The sequence below is a fragment of the Lissotriton helveticus genome, chromosome 4_1 (assembly GCF_964261635.1).
Source record: "Lissotriton helveticus chromosome 4_1, aLisHel1.1, whole genome shotgun sequence".
In the NCBI taxonomy this organism is placed as follows: Eukaryota; Metazoa; Chordata; class Amphibia; order Caudata; family Salamandridae; genus Lissotriton; species Lissotriton helveticus.
The window spans coordinates 244,508,850-244,536,346 of NC_136063.1; the positions used below are offsets into that span (position 1 = coordinate 244,508,850).

Here is a 27,497-nt window from a genome sequence, read left to right on the forward strand (position 1 = left end):
TGAAACATATCGGTGTGGTGGCATTAGTGATAGGCAACATCCCCCTATGGGTGGGGTGGCCTTAGTGATAGGCAACATGCCCCTATCGGTGGGGTGGCATCAGTGATGGGCAACATGCCCCTATGGGTGGGATGGCAGTGGTGGTGGCCATGGGTTCACTGAGGAGGCTTGTTCCTGGTGGACAGGGTCTGGAACCCCTGGGTGTGTGTGACATTTGGCGTGTACCTGTCGTTTGTTTGTATGGTGGGTGTCCGACTTACCGTCTGCGCCGTCCACGTCTGTTCCTGATCCGGTCATATATGTACAGGACTGGTATGACCTGCGCGTTTGGATTCATGTTGTTCCGTCTCGAACCGTTGCTAGCTGCTCTGTTTCAAATCTGTGGATTGTGTTAGTGGCACAATTCGTAGCTGATATGCAGCTCTTCCGGGTGCTGTGACGTGCTGTACGTGGCAACCCGTACGGAACGTAGGAAATACGCATCATACTTGACCGGCCGGAAGTAGCTGTGTATATGGAGCCATGCGACGCGGATTGTGTGTTTACGGGTCAGGCTCGGACGGAAAATGTGGATGGAGTCGGAGCGCACGTGTCGCGCAGGAATTTAGCACTTTTCCGCATCGTACTTCATCGCCCGGACTGTCCCGCTCCTGGTACAATTCGGCCGTAAGGTAAGGCTACTGACACGTCTCGGAGGGCTCACCGACTGAGATCGGCCCCTTAATGTTAGTTTATTTCTTCTGACCTTTGAGGAAGAGCTGTCTCATCAGACTATAAGTTTTTCCCAAAAACTCATATATGATATAAATATACACATATAGGGGCTTTTATTCAGTAGATTTCATTCATCAGCCAGTTAAATTATGATTCATATTTTGATTCTGCCCACCTCTGCATAGAGGCAGTGGGTCAGCCTACTTTACCTAGTGGCTTCCTTCACTTGGTATGGCTGGACAAAGCCTGTGCACATTGTTCACATATCCCTAAAGAGAGTTCCTTTCTATTCAACTGCAAACCTGGTTCACAGGTTGCTTTTTAAAAAAATTAACTTCAATTACTGTGTATTTATTTTGCCTGCACTCTCTTTTAAGGTTTATTTTATAGACATTACAACATTATAGCTGCCTGCGATTTGAGTGCTACTTTAAGTGGTGATTTAGTGTAGTCTCCATCACAAATATTCGGAGCTATAACTACAAGGTTGTTAGTGTCAGTGAGCAACGGGCGCACAGCCTATGATAGAAGCACAGGAGTATAGGTTCTAAGCAAACAATGTATTGGTGGTGCAACTGGGTGAATGGAAAACCATACTAACTGTTTGTGAGTTAGACCAGCAAGCTGGATGAAACCCGTATATCTAGGAAAAAGAAGTATCCTATGCACACACAGTTATAATCAGATAGTCAGTATATAGTCGAATATATAATAGGTAACACAATTAAAGTTGCAGAAAAACGATGATTCTTTTTGTAGAATGAAATCTTCAGGTCTTTAATTTTCCAAACATATAACAGCAGCCAGTTGACACGTGTTTCATCGCTTACGCGAATCTTCAGGGCTGGGAATTACAAAAAGGTATCTTATACACAGTAGTCTCAAATTTGACACAAAATACATCGTATCAAAAAGGCTCTATAAGTTCTGACAAGTTCATATAAAATTACTCTGCAGAGACACGTCTTATTAATAGTGTGGTTCACCAGAGTGCCCCAGATTATAAGTAGTTAGTCAGGTGTCAGTTCACTCTGTGTTAAACAAAAGTGTCTATTACGACATGATCAGAGAAGATGTTCCAAAATATATACATGCTGCCCGTGTTGACTAACGTGCTCATGAGACCTCAAAGTCAATTCTCAGCGTTAATCATTATCAAGTGATTAGCCATAAACTTAAAATACCCGCCACATTGAACCAAAGTTTTTATTTCACCACACAAATTAAGTAAGTCATCACAACCCTACCTTGAAGAGCTCTCTTGTCTCTTTTATCCGAACATCTATCCATTCTTTCTTTTGTTCTCCCATCCACCTTCTATATTCTAATATTTCACCTTTACATTCTGCTATCCATTCATTCTTTCATCCATCATACAGTGTTTCACCTTACCTGTCATTTGTTTGGCAGTTTGGTAGGAGATTCTGAGAATTTCCATTTTTCGATTGGGTTCACCCCCACTCTTTCCTTCTCAGGTATTCTCATTTACCGTGCGCCCGAACCTTATGGTCAATTTTGTAAACCATTTTTGGAAGTTGCTGCAAACCATGCCAGTACTGCAGCGAACCTTACCTTGCTAGGAGATTTAAATCTGCATTTCGATGATCCCACCTTCCTAGCTGCAACCCAACTGTCCCGCGATCTTGCTGTATTTCAGCTTTGTCAGAAGGTCCTGTCTACGACTCATGTTAAAGAACAACTCCATGACCCGATATTCTCCAACCCGGAGGATATCTCGGTAAAAGATCTGGTTCCATTACCTTGGTCAGACCACTCCCTGATTCCATTCTCATGGTACCGTCTAAATTTGACTTCACACACAAGTTTGTCCCGTCTCTGGACTAAACTCCCTGTAGATAAGTGGGTTCGGGAATTGCAGAGGTCAAAGCCAATCCTGAATACTAACCCAGTTGTCGACAATGAAAGCTTCAACTATTGGATAGAGGGTACCCTTGATTGGGTTCTCCCGAAAAAGCTGGTCCAGATGAAAGGAGGGCCCAAGAAGATGGCTCCCACATTCTAGCAACCCCAATCACCAGCTCATCTAAGCTTGCCCTAAAAAATAACGCCTCCTGGGCCACCTTTACGACCTATACGAAGAAGCAATTCTAAAAGTACTCACGTCCTTGAACCCCTCCAACTACTTCTCAGACCCCCTTCCTGCAATCTACCTCAAAGAACTCATACTGGCACTACTGGCACTTTGGACAAAGATTATCAATGCCTCCTTAGTCCAAGGAACTATTCCTGAAATTCTCAAATCAGGTCAAGTTTCCTCCATCCTAAAAAAAATGACAGCTGACCCCACGGACCTAAATAACTACCGACCAATTTCCAACATCCCAACTCGTGGTAAACTCCTAGAAAAATGCGTTCTCAGCCAGTTAGACAACCACATCGCCAATTTCTACCTGCTCAATAAATTTCCAATCTGGTTTCCGGGCAGGACATCGTACTGAATCGGCTATGACCCACATAGTAGATGATGCACGAAGAATCCTAGACCAGAACGAAACCTGCCTACCTATCCTGCTAGACTTATCTTCAGCCTTTGACACCGTCAAACATGATAATCTTCTAGATCTCTTGCAATACAGAATGGGCTTATCGGGGTCAGTACTAAATTGGTTTACCTCTTTCCTCCTGAATAGATCCCAAAGGTTCAAAGTCAACCAATCTCTGTCCACGACCATCCCAGTCACATTAGGAGTCCCGCAGGGCTCCTCCCTCTCACCTACACTGTTTAACCTATTCATGGAGCCACTCACTGAGATTCTCGACTCATCAAATATCCACTTTCACATGTACGCAGATGACACGCAACTATACTTAAAGATAAATACTTCGGATTACATCAAATCTCTCAATCTAACTGTACAAAATACTCAGTCATGGTTGACTGAAAACCACCTCAAACTAAACACCCTCAAAACTGAATTCTTACTAATCACCTCACCTAACCAACCAGCCAACATACACGAATGGCTAAAACAACCTACAGCATTCAACTGCCAACCTCTTATAATAGATTCAGCAAAATCTCTGGGAGTAACTCTTTCTGGACAGTAACCTAAACATGCAAAAAAACATCAGTCCCGCAGCAAAAGGAGCAAACTTTCCGATGAGCACTCTGAGAAAATTAAAACCCTTCCTCCCAGTAAATGACTTCCAACTGGCAGTCCAAGCACTAGTAATTCCCTGACTAGAATATGGTAGTACAACTCTCTGTAGACTCCCTATATCAACAACTGCCCCCCTAAGAGCATCACTCAACTCAGCGGCCAGGCTAATCACAGGCTCCAAAAGAAACAGCCACATCTCCCCTGACTTCAAAGCGCTCAATTGGCTACCCTGTGAAGCACGAATTCAATAAAAAAAATCGCCTGCATGACGCATAAAGCCATACATCACAACACCCCGAGGTATCTGGCCCAGAAACTGGAGTTTTTGTGTGGAAACAGATCATCCAGGAGTGCCAGCGACCTTCTTCTAAAGCCGCAAAGATTTGCCAAGAAGAAAACATTTAACCGCGCTTTCTCTGGTATTGCTCCTAAGATTTGGAATGCACTACCCCCAGAAACCAGACTTAACCCTTCAACTGCCTACTTCAAACAAGCATTAGAAATGCAATAGGGCTCGGATTTATTTGAGTTTGAGCTAATGCCATTGTAAATGGCAATGTCTTTTCGCCATGTGAATGGAGTCTGTGCATGTGGTGTGTAGTGTGTAGTGGAATTATGTTGGTTGAATTGTAATTTTACCAATGGTGGCATGCTGTGCTTTATATGAATATGTTTAAAAGTAAAGTGTACCATACTGCGATTGCTTGGTGGAAAAGTGCACTGCCGGCTGGAGGTGTGTGTGCCTGGTGGAAGGGTGCACTGACGGCTGGTGGGTGTGTGTTTGGTAAAAGCGTGCACAGATGGCTGATGGTTGTTGGTGTTTGTGCATGCTGAAAGCATTCATTGACGGCTGGGGGTGTGTTCTTGTGTGTTTTCTTTTCTGTGTACTGGTGAGTGTGTGGTGGTGAGTCTGTGGGGGTGAGTCTGTGGGGGTGAGCCTGGGGAGTGAGTGTGGTGGTGAGTGTGTTGTGTTGAGTGGTGACGAGTGTGTGGTGTTGAGAGACTGAGGTGTGTGGTTTGTGTGTGCGTTATGTGTGTGTGGGGTGTATGTGTGTATGGTGTGTGTGTGTGGTATGTGTGTGTGGTGTTTTCTGCACACTCACACACTGCCCCTACACATTCACACACTGCTCACCCCACACTCCCAATGTCCACTGTTTATCCTGCACACTCATTCTGCACACTCACACAATGTGCACCCTTACACACTGTCTCTGCAGTCACTCTGCACTCACTGTCACTCTGCACTCACGGTCACACTGCACTCACGGTCACTCTGCACTCACGGTCACTCTGCACTCACGGTCACTCTGCATTCACGGTCACTCTGCATTCACTGTCACTCTGCACTCACTGTCACTCTGCACTCACTGTCACTCTGCACTCACTGTGTGCCCGGCCACTCCCTGGCACAGCACTCCATGCCCAGCCCCTCCTTGGCACAGCACTCCATGCCCGGCCACTCCCTGGCACAGCACTCCATGCCCAGCCTGTCCCTGGCACAGCACTTCACTGCCACTCCCTGGCACAGCACTCCACTGCCACTCCCTGGCACAGCACTCTATGCCCAGCCCCTCCCTGGCACAGCATGCCCAGCCCCTCCTTGGCACAGCACTCCATGCCCGGCCCCTCCCTGCCACAGCACTCCATGCCCGGCCCCTCCCTGGCACAGCACTCCACTGCCACTCCCTGGCACAGCACTCCATGCCGGCCCCTCCCTGGCACAGCACTCCATACCCGGCCCCTCCCTGGCACAGCACTCCATGCCCGACCCCTTGCCTCTACAGCACTCCATGCCCGCTACCAGTCAGTATGATATTCCTTGTCTTAAAATGCTGGTCAAAATTAAACTTTCAGTTCAAATTAATTAAAAGAGTTGGTCCGTGTGGAACGAGGAAAGGCCAAAGTGAAAACGAGCTGTGTCACCGTCCACGTCACGGTTGCAAGGGTTAGCGAAAACTGATAAACAGTACACAAAGTACATTCGCTCCGACAGGTTCCCTGTTTGCACGTCTCATCATTCATTCATTCATCCAGAGTGTACATGGGGACGAGCCGTGCAGTATATACAAGGGCGTGCAGTGTATTTCTGTGGAGATGGCCGTGCGTAGTAGGAGAGCGGAGCAGGTTTGTGGTGAACGACGTGTGAGGTCTGCATCAATGTACTGAATAAAAGGTGCCTTCATCCAAGTACACATTCGTAATAAGCAAACAAAAAAAGTAAGCGGGAAAGAGTTCAATGGGGGAAGGGTGTCTCTCTGCGAGGTGGGGTGCAGATCAGGAGGTGGCAGGGTGGGCTGCAGCGGAAGGGCACACACACACTCATCCAGCAGACGTTCCAAGACTCACCCCACCCCTTCGCAGCCAGGGGCGAGGATGGCTTGCTGTGGGTATGTCCTGCAGCCAAACAGGAGGAGCCCTGACTGCAACATCAGAGAGGGCCCCTGGCGGCGCGGGTGGGCTGCGGTGAGACCTGCGCAAGCACTCTAGTGTAATGGTCGAGAGGCCCCTTAGCGACAGGGGTATAGGTGGCCTGCAGCGGGAATGCAGTTAGACTCAAGTAAAATGCTGTTTTTATACTGTGTTGATGTGTCTCTTTTATATGGGGGCCACAAACACCTGTGTACACCGGGAAGTCTCCGCACATTACAATTATTGCTTTCCTGCGTGTCAGCTGAGTATACATTCAATCCATCAACTGTATCTGCTCTAAACCGAGTAACTGTTTAATAAAACGTTGTTTTAAAGGGTATTTTTATAAATGGAAACAGATACCAAAATATAAGCAAACGTATAAGCTATAGAAACATTAAAAGTTATGTTATATTCACCCTATGCTCTGTGTTGCTGTCCAGGTCGCACGCGCTGAGCTCGTGCTGCCTGACTTGGTGACATGTCCAGTGTTCGGTCCAACGGCTGTCAGTTGCCCGTTTGGTCCCGATCTTGATGGTTGGGTTTTCCTACGTCTTTGCTGAAATAAAGACCCTAACCTACACGACGTTGGTGTGCCGCCTGTCTTCCTTTTACAACATTTTGGCGACAGTTGAAGGCGGAGGGTAACGTGAGAAAGGACATTCGGAGTTCAGCGGGGAAAATAGACGAGAGAAAGAAAACCCAACCAGAGGACACATTCACACCCCAGAGGAAGCGGATTGAAATTAAAAACAAACACGTAAGCCTCGGGAGAAGGTATGTTGAATTGTCACTCACCGTGAAGGGAATTAAAACTGTAGATATCTTCATACGAAGCGTGACGGAGCATTAACTGTCGACATTCAGCCCGTCAACGCAGGCAACAGCGCCCCCATGGTGCCATTGGCCTTAAAAGGGAAATTACCGATGCAGACAGAGAGGCAATACCAGTGAGCCCCACTACTCGGGAGATAAATTTAAAAAGGGAAACGCACATAAACAAAAACTGCGCATTTTAAACGAATACCAGCGTTATTCGACAGTGACACACTCACTTTTAAGCAAGTTCGCCACCGTGTGTCAAGCAACCACAAGGGAACTGCAATTTGAATGAGCATATTTGTCATTAAAGACGGCAAAATTTGAAGAAAAGCTTAATTCACAGTGATACACTCACTTTAAGGCCAACCTTGTCATAGTGTGTCACGCACTTACAACGTAAACAACAGTGACACACACACTTTAAATTGGGAAAATACGAACCTTACTGAGTAGATTTCCTCGCTAATTTATGGCTTTATATGATTTGTGTTAAGCATATTTACAAGTGTAAGATTTGTGTTAAGCATATTTACAAGTGTTACTCCTAGGTGTTCACTATGAATGTGAGTAATGCCATTCAAGCCCCTGTCCCTTTTCTAAGTGCCCCGGGTGAACCGTCCATGGAATGGGACGATTGGTGTGAGGCATTTGAGAATTACATCATAGCCTTGGATGGTACAAAGTTTTCTGCCATCAGGAAGAAGGCCTTGTTACTGGGTGCCTTAGGGAAGGAGGGACAAAGGGTGTTCAAATACTTGCCAAACCCGCCTCTTGACATCGATGATGTCTACAAAGATGCTCTTTTTAGACTGTACACTAGGTTTGCTAAGCAGGAGAATGTAGTAATGCGCAGGCACAAATTTTACACTGCCCCACAAAGGGAAAATGAAACAATAGATGAGTTTGTTTCTAGACTAAGGGAACTTTCTGTGAAATGTCAGTTTGGGAACATACAGGATGAAATGATTCGGGATCAATTAATTGTGCAATGTTTTAGTAAGAAAACACAAGAAAAGCTGTGGGCAGCTAAAAACCCCACTCTCACTGAAGCAATTACTATTGCTAAAGTTGCTGAAGAAAGCGATAGGTGCATGAAGGAACTCAAAAGAATACAACTGGGACACACAAGTAGTCAAGAAGTTGCAAATTTGCAGGCAGATGCTTCAGAAAACATAGGCTTAATACAAGGGAGGCAAGTGAATAAAGGGGGGAAACCCACAACCTCCTTTAGTAGAAGTGGGACAACTAGCAAGTTTAAACAGACCACACGGTCTTGTAATAGATGTGGAAGCCCTTTTCACTTAGCCGATTCAAAGAATTGTACGGCTTTGTCTAGGGATTGTTTAAAATGTGGGAAGAAAGGCCATTATGCACGAATGTGTAGAACAATTAGCCCAAAAAAGGTTGCTATGATTGAGAGCGAAGCTACTGATGATGAAGCAGAAGTAATGATGATTACATCTGCTGGCAGCCTGGAATTAACAGAGGGTGTTGTTCTGTCTCGGCCTAAAGCAGATTTTGAATTGAATGGCATTGTTATCAATTTAATGGTGGATACAGGATCACTTTACACGATCATCCCAAAGAAATTATATAATTTATCTTGCACCGGATCAATTCTAGTGAAATCTGACATCACTCTAAGAGGTTATCAAAGGGTGAGCATTGGTGTCCTTGGATTCTTTGAGGCCAATATTAGGTTTATGGGGAGAGCCACTCAGGGAAAGGTTTATGTATCCCCACATGGTCCTGCAATTTTGGGATGGTTGCACCAATATGAGCTTAATATAAGGGTGAACCCGAGAGCTGATCCACCTGTAATGTGTGTAGAGAGTGCAAATATGTGCAATATAGTTTATGAGAATCTAGCAGCCATTCTTAAGAAACATGAAAGTGTCTTTAATGAGAAATTGGGGGAAGCCATTGGGTACCAACATGTTATTAAAACCAAGAAGAGTGTGGCACCTGTGAAACACACCGCAAGGAAGATACCCCTATCTGCAAGGGATGAGGTCAGAAAAATTATCAAACAGTTGTTGGAGGATGACATAATTGAACCTGTGGAGGCCACACAGTGGTTAAGTCCAGTAGTAATCACACAGAAACCGGACAAATCCTTGCGCTTCTGTGTAGACATGCGAAGTCTTAATAAAGCCGTGATAATGGATAGCTTTCCACTTCCAAACATAAATGAAATTGTCTTGAGTTTGGGTGGAGGAAAGATTTTTTCAAAGTTGGATCTCCGCAGCGCATACCACCAGATAAAGCTTCACCCGGACTCGAAGCAATTTACGTCATTCATCACTCCGGAAGGCACATACCAATTCAAAAGACTTCCCTTTGGTCTCTGCTCGGCAGCAAGTGCATTCCAAGGAATCATCACAGATGTCCTCAAAGACATTGAAAGGGTAGTATTTTTCCAGGACGATATCTTAATTCATGGTTGGAACATTGATGATCATAATGTTATTCTAGATAAAGTTCTCACTGCTCTTTCAAGGGCTGGGTTAACTTTGCGAAAAGAAAAATGTGTATTTGCTGTTGAAGAAGTAGATTACCTGGGGTACCACGTGTCTGGCCTTGGCATACAACCCAAAAAAGACCTTGTAAGTGCAATATGTAATGTGTCCGAACCTGATGACAAAGACAAACTAAGGTCTTTTATGGGCATGGTCGAGTACTATGCAAAGTTCGTGAAGAACTTTGCAGGAAAGGTAGAACCCTTACGAATCATCATGCGAAAAGGGAAAGGTTTCACTTGGGGTGCAGATCAGAGGAATGCTTTTTTGTTAATCAAACAAAACATCTTGGATGCTAACATTCTCTCAAGTTTTGTGCAGTCATATCACACCATCCTCACTGTTGACGCCAGCTCTGTTGGGATTGGTGCGGTCCTAACACAAAAAGGGGGTGGTAAACAAAACACTATTGCATTTGCTTCGCGTTCTCTGACTGAGACCGAGAGGAATTACTCGGTCATAGAGCGTGAAGCATTGGCGGCTGCATGGGCAACCCGGTATTTCAGAGTGTATTTATGGGGGATCACGTTCACACTCAGAACGGACCACAAGCCTCTGTTGAAGGTTTTAGCCCCTGGGGGAATTAGAAATTGCTCAGGGAGGTTAGCGAGACTTGCCGTTAGTGTCCAAGAGTTCACATGTAATGTGGAGTATTTACCTGGTTGGTGTAACAGTGTTGCGGACTGTTTATCCAGATTACCCAACACCAAAGAGCTGCCTAAAGAGCTGGTGACCGAGAATGTGGTCGCGTTTTTAGATGACTTAGAAAGTGATTTACCCAGTTCTATATCTAGGAGAGAATGGATTGAGGAAATGAGGAAGGATCTTGTCATGGATGGTCTAATCAAGATGTGCAAGGAAGGGGTGTCAAGGCAAAGTACAGTCTCACCTGCTCTTAGGCCTTATGTTCAGTTACAGGATGAGATTTCCCTGCAGGGCGAGTATATCCTTGTGCGGGGTGAAAAATATATACCTCCGGTATCCCTTAGACCCCGCATCATTGCTTTGGCGCATGAGGGCCATCTAGGCCAAACCCTTACTGGTAAACGCATCAAAGCTGACTTCTGGTGGCCGGGGGTAGATGCGCAGGTGAAGAGTTGGGTTGAGCAATGCCAGCTGTGCAAGGAGTCTGAAAAGAGGTTACAGGTTTGTGCAAGTAAGGATGCCATGGGGAAAATTGTTTCTGACGATGGTGTGTGGCAGAAAGTCTGCATTGACTTTATAGGTCCCTTCCATGACCTATTAGATTCTGAGAAATTCGCCTTGGTATTGGTGGACTCAACTTCTAGGTGGGTGGAGGTTGCCTTCATGAAAAGTATCACTGCTGAGTCCACTGTCAAGGTACTTGATGAGATATTTAGACGTGAGGGGATTCCCTCCATGGTCTTAACGGACAATGGCACGCAGCTTACCTCAGCCATTATGGAGGATTACTTTGCATTTCTGGGTTTGAAGCATTTGCGTACTTCGCTCTACAACCCACAAGGTAATGGACTTTGCGAGAGGGTAAATAGACTTGTTAAGGGCACCATGCAGCTTGCCTTAGCACCAGGCCGCTCAGTACAGAAGGAAATGAAAGAAATGCTGTGGGCATACCGCACAACGGTTCATAGCAACATGTCCGTGACACCCTTTGAGCTCATGAGGGGAAGGGCGGCGGGTACGAAACTAATTCCTACCTGGCTGCATGAGAAAATAAACAAGGTGGGATGTAGCGTCCCGGAAAAACGTGTCTCTACTAAGATAACTGAAGGGGACCTAGTAAAAGTAAAGCCTGGCGGCAACCAGAAGATGTTCAACAAATTTAGGGGGCCCTACCAAGTAAAGTCGGTAGTTGGCAACTACATTAAGTTGCAGAATGGCCAGACGTGGAACCTCCGCCGGGTGGCACTTTATCAGAAAAGGGTAAAGCCTGTTCCCTCTGTGCAAATCAATAAGAATATTGTTGATGATGGGCTTCGCAGACCCCTTCGCCGTAGGGTTGCTCCTGCTTATTTAAAGGATTATGTGTAATCTTGTTTGTTTAAGGGAGGATGTGGGGTTGAATGGCCTGTTTACATGATCCTGCATTCTCAAGGGAAAGAAGTGTATTCAATGCTGCATTGTTTTACTTTGTGTTTCACCTATTTTCTTGCAAAAGGTTGCTATAAGCTTTTGTCCAATTTGTTCTGTTGCATCCTTTTCATTCTCTGTTTAAGGAAAGGAGATGTGTTATATTCACCCTATGCTCTGTGTTGCTGTCCAGGTCGCACGCGCTGAGCTCGTGCTGCCTGACTTGGTGACATGTCCAGTGTTCGGTCCAACGGCTGTTAGTTGCCCGTTTGGTCCCGATCTTGATGGTTGGGTTTTCCTACGTCTTTGCTGAAATAAAGACCCTAACCTACACGACGTTGGTGTGCCGCCTGTCTTCCTTTTACAACAAGTTATTAATAATCCATAAATGTATTTCTTTAAACAACTGATCGTTCATTTCAGCCATACTGTTGCAAACTCGTCACTTTACACCGCCATTAGGATGCATTCGGAACCAAAAGTTCACAATGGAATGAGAACAGTCCAGTTATTAAAGGGCCATTCCTAATCCTACTCTGTGGCAAAGAAATTAAAAATTGTGAAGAATGGTGGGTAAAAAAAACTCACATATGACCGAGTGCATCTCACTGCAAGGTGTTCAGTACTATATTTCACATGCTGGGAGGGCGAGTGCTTCACGCAGGCCGTGCAACAAGAAAAACATGGGCCACGGTCATACTGATTCGAATAAAATCTAGAAAGTAAAAATAATATTATATTCAATATCAGAAACGCAAACCATACCTCACTTTTAGCGTGTATAAAAAGAATGCTGTGTCACGTCTGCTGCTTTCTAAGAACAGTTGTTGAGACGTGTTTCTCCGAGCCTCGGCTCAGTTTCGGACTGGCGTGTCTGCGCCCTCGTGAGAGGACCTGGCAGGGGCCCTGGTGAGCGGCACATTCCCCACTTCGACCCTGGAGACCCGCGTATGGATATTCATCGGAAAGGACTCGAGGAAAGCAGCTGGCAAACTCGCGAAATACATTGAACCCTATATTTAGATGCACAATTATCTCACTCCAAAATAGCGTCTAAGTCCTTAACTGCCAGGGTCAACGCCAGGTTTGAGTGCTATATAAACCCTGAACGTGTGCATCTTTGATGGTACACCGTAGTAGTCGCAGTGCTCCTATAATTCGGTTTCGCTTGAGGCGCTATAATAAACCGCCAGTTTGGCGGACGTCTAGGCCATCGCATAAGCTCGACTCTACTGTTGCACAGAGCTCTATATGACATATGGCACACACCTAGCAGTTATATGGGCACAGTAAAGCCCCTTCCCTCGCTGGACAATACACATACCCGGGCCAGGTAACTTCTGCCACCCGAATATGTCCAGGCTGGCACTGACTCCATTCTACGCATCCACAAAGCTTCCTGCTAGCATTTCATGTAAGCATCTACATACATGTGAGCACACATGCAGTTCACACCACTGCCTGCGTCTGGACTAACAGCTCCTCGCTGCCACTGTTCCAACGAGTAAACCGCGTGCTTTATTCCAATAACTGAATGCAAGGGTGGCCCGGGGTTCAAGCAAAGACCTGGAGTTGCGCGGACTCCTCTCTGATGCGCACCCGCGCAAATTGCCATGTCACGACACGACTTAGTGCCACTCTGTGTGATCGGTGTGTGATCTGACAGGCATCCTATGATCTGTTCATATACTGGTCAAAGATGAATGGGCCCCCCTCCCCCTGCCAGCACTTCAAGAGCCCCACATTTAACGTCACGCGGACGGGACCGACTCGGGCCACTTGCCACAGCTTCGGTGAAAGTTATCAAGATCCAAGCAAGGCGCACATCACTCGAGGTGGCTTAGGGAGCACATGGTGACATTGAGTTATCGCACTGGTTCCATACCGATTTTCAGGATATATAGGCGACGGGTGGGGTGTATCTGGTTGACCCTGCGGGGTGGGGAGGGAGGGAGTTTTTTGGTTATTTGTATTGGTGTTTGATGCTGTTCTTTACGATCCTATTATTTAGGGGGATGTACAGTATATGGTATAAGAAACGATACTGTAATGCATTGTCCCTGATCTATATTCTGAGGATATGTGTTTTATGACCGTAGGAACTATGATTGTATCATGCTGTGTTGCTCTGTGCACGAACGAGTTATATATTTTTTTTAAAGATCCAAGCAAGGCTCGCACCCATACTAACGCAATAGGTTCGACATTACGGGGGCCCAGGGAAAATCCCACTCTGTAGAAGTGAACATAAAGGCAGTACGCACGCACGTGAACCTTCCAGTGTACAAGAACCATTCTCCCAACAATACCATAGACATAATCATATAAAAAAACAAAAAATATATATAATTTCTTATTGAAAGCGCAACCATAACTACAACCAATATTACCAGCATATAGAAATGCAAACACATAGAAAAGTATGAACATGGGTATGAATAGACAAATTCTTTTGCATTAATCCGATGTATGTTTTAAATTATAAACCGTAATAACAACACCCATAAATACAAAATACACAAACGTATAGATACACATGCAGAGATATAAGTATATGTCTACTAACAAAAAAGAGTAAACGTATACAGTCGGCGGTTTCCACCATGTGACACTTCAGGGCTCCGATGACTCGTGTAATGATGAGAGATCTATGTACAATGCCCCGTTGTGCACAGTACTTAGGCCCTAGAAGTATGCACAGTGGCGCAATTGAGAGGACTTGTGCTGCGAAGTGCACCATGGGAAGCATAATGATGTTGAATGTGCCATTCCATGTGAAGCACAGTCTGGAAATAACACGGAATAAAAATATAAAACATCCAATCCCATACATTGTTTACATAGTTTAAAATCCTACAGCCAGCTAAGCTCACTTTCCACTTGCTATAAGGACTAGTTACTTTCCTAGTCTATTTGAGGGCACGTGCTTCACAACTGGACAGTGAAAATCAAAGTTTTTGGACAAAGATATTTGTACATAGATATTTCAGCGGGCAGCATACCCGCAACTCTCACGCGCGATACCCCATCCACATGAGGTCACCGCCGCAAGGGAAGAGAGTTCGTAAAGAGAAAAAGTCAAATAAAAACGGCCCTCTCCAGCTGTGTGCACCAGTCCCGGCTTCAACTCTGACTCACGGCTGGGGTGGGGTGGCGGGTGGGGGAAGGGTGTATATGGGGAGGGAGTAAAATGCCACTGATTCGCTATGCCTGTGTGCACGTGAGAAGGACGCGCGCCCGACAAATGCACTGCTCGATGGTGAACGCGCGCACACCATCTGGAATGCATTACACGGCCACCCTGACAGCTCCTAATTGATATTTATGGACGGCCGTGCGCGAAACCGCCGAGAAAATGCCAACATGGCCGCCTAATGCCCTATGGCATCAAGACTACTACAAAAACAGCACCGCGACGACCAATCAACATTCAGATAAGAAAAAACTAAGGAATGTGTCTTTCCCGAAGCCCTAAAGCAACTTTTTTTTTTTTCTTTAACATTAGGATCTCGGAGCTCCGCCCCGAGCCCTAAAAAGAAGTCAAATCTCTTCTCATGTCGAAATTCACTTGAACATTGAAGCGGACTCTTAGAACAACCAGCTGGAACATAAGACTTTTTTCCAAAATACTATGTTTCTTTTGTATATTGTCTCCTTTGTTTAACTACCTCACTTGTAAAATGCCCGGATACCTGTAAGGGTCATGTTCGCGCTATATAAAACCTTAAAAATAAAATAAATAAAAAATATTCAACTACGACATGCATGGCAGGCACAAAAATCTGACATCGCACATCTCCTGGAGTATGCCCCATCGGAAGGTCGGCTGCTACAAGAAGAGATACCGGAGAAAGCAGTCTCCTGGACATACAACACCCTAATAAACAATATGTCTAATTTCCAGTTAGTGATCCGGGGCAAATAGGAGGACCTCGTAGGTATGCTAGAGGACATAAATTGGGAGACGGCCCTAATGCACCCTAGGAATGTGGCAATCAAGCTTAGACTACGGCCGGTTCAGTTTAAAATCTTACATAGGGTATACTATAACAGGGCTAAATTACGCATGACGGGTAGGGCCGAGTCGCCGGAATGTCTGCATTGTAGAACAGAACATGGATCCTTCGCCCACATCCTATGGGAATGCCGTCCAATACATAGTTACTGGACACGAATAGTGCAGGAACTCAGTAACATACTGCAAGCACAAATCCTGATGGACCCTAAGTGCGTCCTATGGGGCATACACACAAACGTTGACATTCCCAGGCATTCGCTTCTGTAGTGCAACCTAGGCCTCGTAGTGGCAAAACGTGGCATAGCTAAATACCGGTGGAGGCCGGAACTTCCCACCCTGAAAGAGTGGCAGATGGGCATGGACATGTACATGGGAGCCGAAAAGGCAGTCTATAAAGTGAGGGGTTGTCTGAGAAAGTTTAGGAAAGTATGGCAATCATGGCTGGGCTACTACAACATTGAGATGGAAGATGAGGGGACAGACTCATTGAAGAACACCGAATGGCGCACAGGCGCAGGGGTCCCCACTCTAGGCCCACATCTAGTTAAGGGACCTGCAGGGTGTCTAACACGAGGGGTGGGCCACATCATAGGGGCCATGGGCGGAATTCATAATGCCATAAACTCTGTATCCCTATTAACTGCAAACCTTGACATTTGTAACCAACGATTATTCATTGTGATATACCTGCTGAGTTGTTTGATGTTTTATCACAAAACTAGCAGCCCGTCCCGACGTTGTCCGGGAGCAATTAGGCTTCAGGGCCCCCGCCCGCCCCGACGTTGTCCGTGGGTCCCCAGGAGCCTTCCTCCATATATTGCAGTATTATACCTGTATGTTTACTTTGTACGCTTTTGTAACCTGCACATGTAACTTTTTCCTCCTGTAATGTACCGTTTGGCTCACTTAATGCTCTGTTTGATTCCTCTTGCTACCTGCACACATCACTTTTTCCTCCTATACCTCTATGTTTACTTTCTACGCTTTTGTAACCTGCACATGTAACTTTTTCCTCCTGTAATGCACCGTTTCGCTCACTTTTTTAATGCTCCGTTTGCTTCCTCTTGCTACCTGCACACGTCACTTTTCCTCATATACCTTGATGTTTACTTTCTACGCTTTTGTAACCTGCACACGTAACTTTTTCCTCCAGTAATGCAGCATTTGGCTCACTTTTTTAATGCTCCGTTTGCTTCCTCTTGCTACCTGCACACATCACTTTTTCCTCCTATACCTCCTACGCTTTTGTAACCTGCACACGTAACTTTTTCCTCCAGTAATGTAGCGTTTGGCTCACTTTTGTAATGCTCCGTTTGCTTCCTCTTGCTCACGATTTTCATTTTTGCTTCATTTTTCCGCCGCTCACCGCTCCTAAATAAATAAATAAATAACCTACCTCATCCGCCGCTCACTGCTCCTCCCCGCCTGTCCGCCGCTCCTCACCGCCTGTCCACCGCTCCTCACCGCCTGTCCGCCGCTCCTCACCGCTCCTCCCCGCGCCATGTCCGCCGGTCCTCCTCGCACTCCTGGACGCCACTCCTCCCCGCGCTCCTCACATCGGGCACGCACGTAGCGGCCGGCGCTTCTTCCAAGGGACTACTTTTTTTTTGGGTAAATTTTTTAAAAACGTATATTTATTACGTTTATATAGCCTATGTCCATCTGCACACCCTGACGATTACAACGATGTATCGGGTGTGTGGATTGGTGCTGTGGTTCCCGAGTTTACCCGCCTCAAAGGTTCAATGTTCTTCCTTTATAATAGTAGTATAGATAATAAAAATATATTTAAAAAAAAAAAGATTCCTTTTCAAAATCTGGTTAAAAACGGAGGTGCTCTCTTTATACCCTTGTGGAACTCAGAAACATACCAAAACTCTCTCTCTGAACACAAAAGACCGCAGGGCATGGATTTTGGAAAAGTATGGTGGCTGGATTCAGTACCACAGGACAAAATGGAACAACAATACTGCTAATCTTTCGAAGGTATTGCACAATCCGATATTTACCATTAGGCTTTTGCAAACCCACGATCATGGGGTTACAAGGGGCTTTCAACAATGTCTTTTAAAATGCCTTTTCTCAGCATGTCTTCAATTGCTGGTGTTATTCCTGCCACTATTTCTGGTGTCAAATTATATGGTGTGGTCTTTGAAAACAAATAATTAGGTTTCACTGAAATTCGGACTGGTTCTACACCTTTTATTAGTCTGAAATATTTTCTTGTAAAGTTCCATACTTCTGGGTTCACAGTCTCTTTTAAATCAGAAGGCACATCTTCTACAGTCTTTACTGGATACAATCCTACATCTGTTTCATGTCCTTTCATTTTAAATTCAACATCATCATTAGTTTCAATCTCAACAATATCCGGTGTACAATAAATGGTGCTATTTAACTTACACAACAGGGCTCTCCCTAACAGGTTTACAAGACTAGAATCACAGACATCAAATTGAAACTTTTCTTCAAACGAACCAATTTTCACTGGGACCGTTTCTAAAACTGGGTTAGTTATCTGTTTATTCGTAACTCCTACAATTTTGATCTTCTTTTCTGAGAGGGGCAGGTCAGGCACGGCCGTTGTTCTAATAGTAAAACAGGTAGAGCCTGTGTCAATAAAAAAATCACCCTTGGTGGCCATTATCTTCTCCTTCTACAAATGGTCCACTCTGGTCTTTCCGACCTTCTCAGGCACCGTCCGTAGGAATTATCTGAGCTATAACTGTAATTCGCTAGCATTGGAAACTGTTGAAATAGATTTTGATTTTGGTTCAGGAATGGGTTTGAATTAGCATTAGGCATATTAAATTTAGGATTTCCCATATTCTGTTGGATCTTGGCTTGTGGAACCTGCATCATTGGAAACTTTCTGCACTGGTACTTGGATTTGCTGAACTGGTAAATTCTGTATTTGCAATTGATTTCCTCAGTTGCATCTGGCCATTTCCACTCATTCTGTCTGGATTGAGCCTACACTCCCTCTTCTAAAGCTAAAGTTTGTTACAGAAGTAACAAGGGGTCATTTTCTTCAGCATTCCAACATATACATCAGAATTCAGATTAATCAAACACCTTTACCCTTTGAAACACCAATTCTTCCTTGAATTCCTAGAGTCTGCAAAACAACACCTTGCTTCCCATTCTAATTTCCTGCAAACAGCGGATTCTGAAATGTTTTTTGAGCCAATCTTGTCTGGGCAAATATAACTTTGTCCTTTAGCTTTTTCTGTTTCATCTCTTGTTCTTCACAACAATATTTTGCATACCTTAGAATTTCATGCAATGGTTTTATCTGCCAGCCGATCACACTCTGTTGTATGTGCATACTGATCTCTGGTCTTAACCCAAGAACAAATTGAGACACAAAGAATCCCATTTCACTCTGCTCAGGATGTTTCCATCCACTGTGTTGTCAAAACACCTGAAGTAACCACTCATAGTAATCATGTTCTGAATATTTTGTCTTGTGAAGTTCTTTTTATCTTTACCCAGTTAGTATCTTTTGTAGGATCCTTGCCTTTCATTAACGTAATCACTTCAACTTATTTATTCATTACCTGAGGAGATGGTGCAGTAGTGCAGGCATCTCTTGTTGGACCTGCCTGGGGCCATTGTACAGCAATTTTACACTCTGCATAGAATGTTGGATGTGTGTGCATGTTTTGAATGAGTGATCGGTTAGATTGAGTTGGGCTGAGCAGCAGGATGCTGCTCCCGGTTGGGCACCCTGTACCAACTTACATGAACTAAGAAATCTACTTAACTACATCTCTGGCTCCTGGTCTACCTATCCATGACAGTACTTCTTCATTTACAAAATTACACAGCAGACCGAGTTGCAAAAACAACCAACATATTCCCAAACCATTTCCCCCCATGTCCCTCCCCCATAAACTCCCTACTGTGCCCTGACCCTGCTTGTCTGCCCGCTCCATTCACACCCCATTGTTTGGCAACATTAATCGCAGCAGTCGTAGGGATCTAGAATGTTTCAGTTTTTTACAATTCAGCTGAGAGCAGTGATATTCATGGTTGCCAGAGTTCTCGATAGATGTCTAACTGATGAGTCAGTGTAAAGGTCAGACACTCCGTGCCCAATATATTCCAAAGCCTATGAAGCCTTGCTGTGTGCATCAGGAGCTTCTCTGTGCCCCAGTGTGAGGGAATGGCTTGGAGCCCTGCACCCAATGCGGGCCAAGGTGCTACCTCCTGCATAATGTAAGTTGAAAGGTCATAGGTTGGGAAGCCCAAGGGTAATATATGATAAAACGTTTGTCAGCTGTGTGTCAAATTCTGTGTCAATGTCAGTCAAGACAGCGTCCCAGTACTGTGTGAATTTTGGACACAGCAAGAGATGGTGGAGCAGTGTCCCAAGAGCCCCACAACAGCCCCTCCAACAATCAGTACAGCGACTGTGGTTTGCCCTGTGAAGTCTAGCAGGTTTTAGATACCAGTTGCAATTTTGGTAGCAGTTTCTATCGTGCATTGCTACTCGTGGTAATGAGTGCCTTTCAATACATCTCCCCCATTCCTTCTGGGTCAGCGTCTGCACCAACTCAAGTTCCCATCTTTTCTACCCCAGGGTTTTCCCCTCTGTATGTGTTTGCAGCAACAGGGCGTATAGTTCAGTGATGGGGTGGCTGACACTGTCTGTCTCTGGCAAATTAAAGTCAGTTTTGAGCTTTTCAAAGGGAATGGATCAAACATGTGCATGATAGATCAGCAGCTGGATGCCTACCATGCTACAAAAGCAGTAGGATGTAGACCCAGAGTAAACTTTGTGGTATCTAAGGTAAGTTTCAGTGGTGACAGGAACAAGGTCAAGGCTCTCCAAGTGGCAACTCAGTCCTAGACAGAGAGGGAGGGTCTAGTAACAGGGGAGGAGTGCAGCCCCTAGGTGTTGTTCTTCTTTCGCAAAATGGGGATTTTTCAGAGGTGATCTCCTGCTATTGCCCTATCCCTAAAATACCAATGTTTTTCAGACTCCTTATAGCTCCACTCCATCAGGAAGCGGGGTTGTGCCACCTGGTAGTAGTGCAAAAGGCTAGGAACCTCCAGATTACCCTCCCAGGTCGGGCAGTGAATCTGCATACAGTTCATATGTAGTTTCCCTCGCTCCCAAATAAAGTGGTTGATTTAATCCAGAAGAGATTGAAGCATGCTTACTGGGAGTCTGAAAACAAAGGCTTGGAACAGAAATAGAGCCCTCAGAAAGGTAGTCATCTTCAGCCCAGCAACCCTTCCAAGCCATTAAGCGAGGTCTGTATGGACCTGCCGAACAAAGGCTTGGTAATTGATGGCCACAGTATCCCCCACAGTGGTAGCTATCTGAACACCAAGGTAGGACACTGAGAAGCCCGCCCACTCTAACAGATATTGGGTGACCAGTTGTGTCTGCACAGGAGGCATGACCAAGAGGTTGAGAGCGTGCAATTTCTGGAGATTATTTTGAAAGCCCGAGGCTCCTCCAAGTCTCCCCAGCTCCTCCAGGAAGGGTGGCAGGGCCCTCAGAGGGTCTTCGGGTACTCCAATAAAATCATCGGCATAGAGGCTAAATATATTCTCCTCCTTCCCCTCAAAATCTCACCTCAGTAATGTGCTGGTCATTCCGCACCCTCTGCACCATCAGTTCCATATATAGAGCAAATACCAGGGGCAACAATCGTCAACGCTGCCTTGTTCGCCTACCAAAGGGAAAGGGGGCAGAAGCCAATCAATTGATGCGCACCATTGCCCAAGGCGCACAGGAATTGCTAAGAATCTAGGCACAAAGCCTGTCCCTAATGCCACAATGGATCTGCGTTGCCTGTAAATAGTGCCACTCCACCCGATCACATGCATCTTCTGCATTGATTGCAAGAAGCATTAGTTCCCTCCATGAGTGCTTATCCTTATCCACCAAGTGGAGGATTAGTTTAGTGTTATCTCCACACTGGTGATAGAGAACAAAGCCTGACTGATCGTGATACACCATTCCCGGCATATGGGGCCCTAACAGCCTCACGAAAATGCTAGTGAACAGGTTAGAGTCAACATTTATAAGTGAGATGGGCCAATATGAACAAGAGTCCTTCCAGTCTTTTCCTCGGTTTAGGTATAACGGTAATTGAAGCCTCAACCATGAAGGGTCTGGTGAGGATAAGGATGAGAGTCTGGCAGAATGTTTTATTGAAAAGGGCAGGGAAGCCATCACACCTAGAAGATTTTAAAACTTTCTAGCGTGGAATGGCCGCAACTACTTCATCTATGCAAATTGGACTGATTTAAGGAGTCAAAATTGTTGGGCTGTTAACCAGAGTGTGTTTGCACTTTGAAGGTAGGCCAGGGAATCACCAGTTTGTAAGTCCTAAATGTTGTACAGTAACATATAGAAATCTCTAAATCTCTAAAGGAGATCGGCATCTTCACTATCATCCTGATATAGAATGACTTCCACTCTCTCAACTTGTCATTTAGCTCATAACTTATTGTCCAATAGCCTGGCACGTGTATCCTTCCTACGCAGAGGCAGTGCGGCAGGTGGAGCACTGCATATTCTGCCCTATCCAAATCTAAACTGCAGTGCTGTACATGTGCAGTCTCTAGTTTCCCCTAGATTTGCAGGGCCCACAGCCTTTTATGGATAATATCTAGTCTCTTCACCCTCTCCTCCGATTTCACCCTTTTCTCCTTGCGTAGTTTATTTTTGGCTGCGGGGATGCCAATACGCTTTCCCTGCACAACCAGCTTTGACATCTCCCATAGAGTGGCTATGGGAGTGTTAGCTGTGTCATTAACTACTAGGAAGTCAATTTTCACCTGCATGATGTGATGGGCCCTGTCCGGCTGATGGAGCAAGAGTTCCCTCAGCTTCCATATGTGAGAGGCTCAACTTAAAGGTTTCACTCGGAGGGCGAGAGTCATGGGGGCGTGATTGGATAGATTCCTGGGTTCAATATTGACTGCAGCAATCAGGGTTTGAACACTTCTGTGCCCAGGAAATGATTAGGAAGCAAGTAGGATTTATGTGTGAGGTAGTAGAAAATGTAGTCTTTAGTGTGTGACTGTGCAACTTGATAAGGACTGCTCAAAGCCATTTATTGACACCAGCTTTCTCCTTCACATGAAAGTGCTCCTGCTTAGCCATAGCGCTGCCCTGACCTGCCAATGTTGTTGCTCATCACAAGGTTAAGGTCTCCACTGTGCAACACCATCTGGTATAGGGATGTCATAACATTGGCTGTGGCCTGTTTGTAGGAATTTCTCCTGGTTGTCATTAGGGGCATCTGTGGAAGCCAGGGTAAGGGTCAGGTCTACTACGAGTACCTGGTATGTACCTGGTATGCTAACAGCCGTCCTCGCAACTATGCAATTTTGTGCCCAATCGTGCCCCTTAACGATTGGGAGAAAAGATGGGCAACTCCTTCTGTCTTGTTAGGGTCAGAAGAGAAGGACCATTGTGGAAAGTGACACAATTTTAATGTTGCGGTATGGCTAAAACATCCTACAGATCCAAGGATGGTTGTGCATGTACATCGCTCAGGGATATTACATGGGGCTAGCAGTTGGATCATGTGAGGGAACACCCTGTGCTCAGCATTGTAACAAGAATGGAGTGAGTACCCACCCAAAAAAAAACTCAACCATACACTGAGTAAAACCATAAGCATGAAGTCCACTATGTCTCCAGAAGTAGCTGGATAAGTCCTGATGGGGCTCCTGAGTGGGGGTCTGCAAAGTCTGCCTACCATGGTATGAGGTGAGATCACCTGCCACCCCGACTCTATGCTCCCTGCTCCAAGACCCAGATAGGGACACATCAGAGTGGTAAGTAGGCCGTGTTATTCACAAGTCCAAAAGGGTCTCAGATCGATTCTTGTCTCTCTGGGTCACCAGCAAGGCTGTTGATGACCGTCTGTATTTCCGAGGCTGTGGTTGAATGGTCTGGACGAAGGCCTTTGGAACCTTTGGGCGAGACTGGTGCTGTTTTCCATCGGTTTGCTCTGCCTCTCCATACGCCTGTGGGGTCTGTGCGGCAATCCCTCCTCCTCCTCAGGAATGTTCAAGAGTCAGCAGGCCTCTCACAGGGTTTTCATTTGATTAAGCTTTTCGTCCCAATGGAAAATGAGGTGGAATGGGTGGCCCCAATTATAAGAAATCCCTCTGCTCCTGAGAAAGGTTGTAATGGGCCATAAGGGCCTGTGTATCTGAAGAGTCAAACAGAAAGGTTCTGGTATAATTCCAAATTGTGGACTCAGAACTGTACGGGTTGGAAATCTCTTGCTTTACACAGTATGGTCTTTCTTAGTTGTAAGACATGAACACAGGCAAGGATGTCAGGGAGATGGCCTCCTTCTGCCCACAAAAGGCCTACTGTATTAACCCTTTCCAGCTTCACCTCTGATTCCGCTTGTGAGTACAATGTCTGGAGGTAGGGAACCTTAACATAGGCCACAATGTCCGTGGCCTCTGCCTGATCTGTCACCTCATGGATGTGTATGTTCTTACTGCAGGATGGTTTTCTAGATCTTCAGTGTGTGCCTGTAGGGTAACCTGTTGTTCCTTCAATCATCAAACTTCCTGCTGTAGATGCTCAATATTCCCATTGTCCTCATGCATGGACACTCTGTCACCCATGTGTTCTAGGTCTCGTCTGACCTCCTTAAGGTCCTGTGCAAGCTCCCTTTTTACTGCTTGGATATCTTCGCACAAAGATGTGGAGAGCACCTTCATAAAGGACCTCATTATTGGGGATTACTATTCCTCCCCATCTGTGTCTAGGACTGGTCTTTGCAATCGTGGGCCCTCCTCAATTCGGGCACTAGCTGATCATGTGAGCACATCTTTCTCCCCCTAGCCAATGTCATGGCAGTTTGTCCCTTACCCAGTAGGACCTCTACTTTCCAAAACAGCGCTCTACTTGCCTCTTGTACTTGGCCAGTACTGCATTTCACCTTTGGACTCCTGTAATTCCAGCACCCCCAGTCAGAGCTTCCAGCATGCCCAGGTGAGTTCAACGTGGTACGGGGCTCAACTTCTTCCCAACGCCACCTTGTTTGGTCTTGTGGCTGGCCCATGCTTCTTCACCATGCGTCTGCCACCATCTGCGGTGCACAGTCAGAGGTTTTGGCAGCCAAGGGGGTACGCTCACAGTCGGTCGAGCCACATAGCACCCCCAAATGACACCAGAGGCTTCTTCGGTGGGACCTGGTCTCTGTAGCCCCCATTCCAGGTCTTGGGCACAGTGGTAGAGCCTTCCTGTTGCAGTGGGTTAGTGGAGGAGCAGAATGGCATGTCTTATGCATCCGCCATCATGGCCACACCTCCCTGAAACATCATTTTAAATGAAGGGAAGGAGACATAAAGCATTTGATTCCCACAACTCCTTTCTTAATACTGTCACTTTGGAAGAGCGAGCTAAAATCCCAGCAGAATATAAGAATGATGAGGGTTGCAGTTAGGTAAGAAAGCTGTCCCATATCTCCTGTCCCTGAAGGGAGATTTTTCTAGTGATGCAGTACAAATCAAGATGGTGAGTGTCTAGCTAACATTATTCTAGGAGGGCAAAGGTGAGAACCTGAACAGAATTAAGCATGGGCGTGAAATCCGTTCCGCTCGCAGGAATTTGCAAATTTTTGACAAATTCGCGTTCCCCGAATTGCGCAAATTTGTCAAAAAATTTGCAATTCCCAAGCTTGTGGATTTTTTTGCTTGGTCACGAGACTTTTTGTCCGCGAGCATACCAAAACGGACGCGAACACGCAATTGCACAACGCAAGCATGCAACTAGCCCATGTTCGACCGCATGGGTAAACTCGCGGTAGACGCGCTGAAAAAATCACGCGAACACGCAAAAAGCTCCGTGAACACGCAATAAGCCCAGCGAACACGCAAAAAGCCCTGCGAACACGCACAAAAAATTATTTGCAAATTTGCGGATTTTGCGGACCGCGAATTCGCTAATTTCCCCCATACTTAAACAGAAAGCCAAATTTTGAAAGATATATACTGTGCTGGAGTGTAAAGGATTTAATCTAGTTTAAGGTTCTCTTACGCTCCTTTTCAGTTATAGATATATAAGTATATAATTCTGCTCCTACAAGGTCCTATTTTGGTCAGACAATGACAAGTGCTACTTTCTTGAAGGTATTCAGCAGTAGGCATAATGGGTAAACACATCTATTCTATCCTCTCTCTAATTTAATAATTTTTAGATAATTTCCACCTGGTACTGGACTTAGTCAACTAATATGTGTAACATCGCACTTTCAAGATGTCACCTCTGCAGACCATGATTCTGCTAGTTACTCTAGGGTATTCTTCTCCGCATTGCAATTAGACTATTCAGGAAAGGGGGCTATCATTCCTGCACCTTTTCATTACATCACCACATTACTACTTAGACATATTGCTTTTAGTTAATTAGCTCAATGGCATGACTGGTCTGGGGATCCAGAGCAAAAATGATCAAACTAGCTGTGCTCACTTACTCTTCACTCGCTCATCTCTCTCTACTCTCTTTTTCTCCTCTCCGTCTCTCTTGCCTGAAGCCTTCCCACTGGTGCTTGCACTAATTACCTAGGGAAGCTGGGGAAGTGACAGGTGCCAGCTGTGGTCCCTGACCTAAAATCCAGCCTCCATAGGATTCAGCCCACCGAAAAAATTGCAGGTAGAAAAAAGGGTAGTCAGTCCTACTCAATGGGTCTTAACAAAGACATTGGCAACTGCAATGAGAAAACACCGAAAGCTGCAAAAGCCTTACACATTTGCCATTAATCTGCTCATAGGTTTCCAGTTTAGGTTGTAAGCTCATAGGTTTCCAGTTTAGGTTGTACCTTGCATGGTCATCGATTCACTAAATTGCAATGGTATAGCAAGTGACATCATACACTGTTTGACTTTAATGATATGGCAGAAAGTGACATCATATGACCCAGCATCTCCCTAGTAATTATTATATCACATGGCTTGACATCATGATAATTGGCATTGCTGAAGTTTCATAATAACTGCATGATTAATCTAAAAAACACAACACAGACAAGGGTTTATTTTAGATACCAATTATATTAGGATGCTGACATGATCTTTGAAAGCGTTGGAGCGTAATACTTGCCCTGATTTGCAGCAAACGAGTGAACTAAATGAGCCATACCTCTTCAAGAGGCGCTCAGGGTGTATTTCCCTTCGAGAAGTCTTCTATATAAAATGGGTCCTATAGTATAAAGCACAATTTTCACATACATTTGTTAAAAAGACATAGACTGTGAAAGGGAACTAATTAACTATTCACATCCATGGAGCTGATCCCCCTTTCTTTCAAAATATGTTCTGGGTGCCCCCATATGTCTATAACGTCCACTGCTCCAGGGCAAGAATTTTGTCACAGGTGCCCCTCATATGTCTTGGGTGTCTTTACGCCAAACATTACTGACAATATGCTCATGCCAGAATTTTGTCATTAATGTCCTCCATTTGCCCTGGGTGACTGTTATGTAGAAAATTACTTCTAGTATGTCAGGGCCAGTATTTGGTCATGGTGGGTCTTTCCTATCTGAAGAAGCTGTCATCCCTTATCCACAATTACCTCCAGTGTGCCAACACCAGCGTTTTTACAAAGGTGCTCCACATCGCAAGAATGTCTTTTAGTATGCCAGTATCTGTTTTTCACCATGAGTGCCATCTATGCCAAGCACTACCTCTAGTATGCCAGTGCTAGTGTTTTGCTGCAGAGGCCTGACACACTAACATTTACTTCAAGCATATCAGTGCCAGTATGTTTTCATGAGAGCCTCTATATGCCAAGAATGACCTTCAGTATGTCAGTGTCAATGGCAAACTTGCAACCATAATATC

General features: G+C 45.3%; 1 long non-coding RNA gene across 1 annotated transcript in view; it reads right to left on the bottom strand.

Moving 5' to 3' along the window:
- Positions 1-1,379: 1,379 nt before the first annotated feature.
- LOC144828501 (uncharacterized) overlaps positions 1,380-27,497 on the bottom strand; it is a 2,902,672-nt gene continuing 2,876,554 nt past the window's right edge. The window contains exon 15 of the long non-coding RNA XR_013610467.1: positions 1,380-1,558. This is a non-coding gene — a long non-coding RNA (uncharacterized LOC144828501). The remainder of the gene's footprint in view (positions 1,559-27,497) is intronic.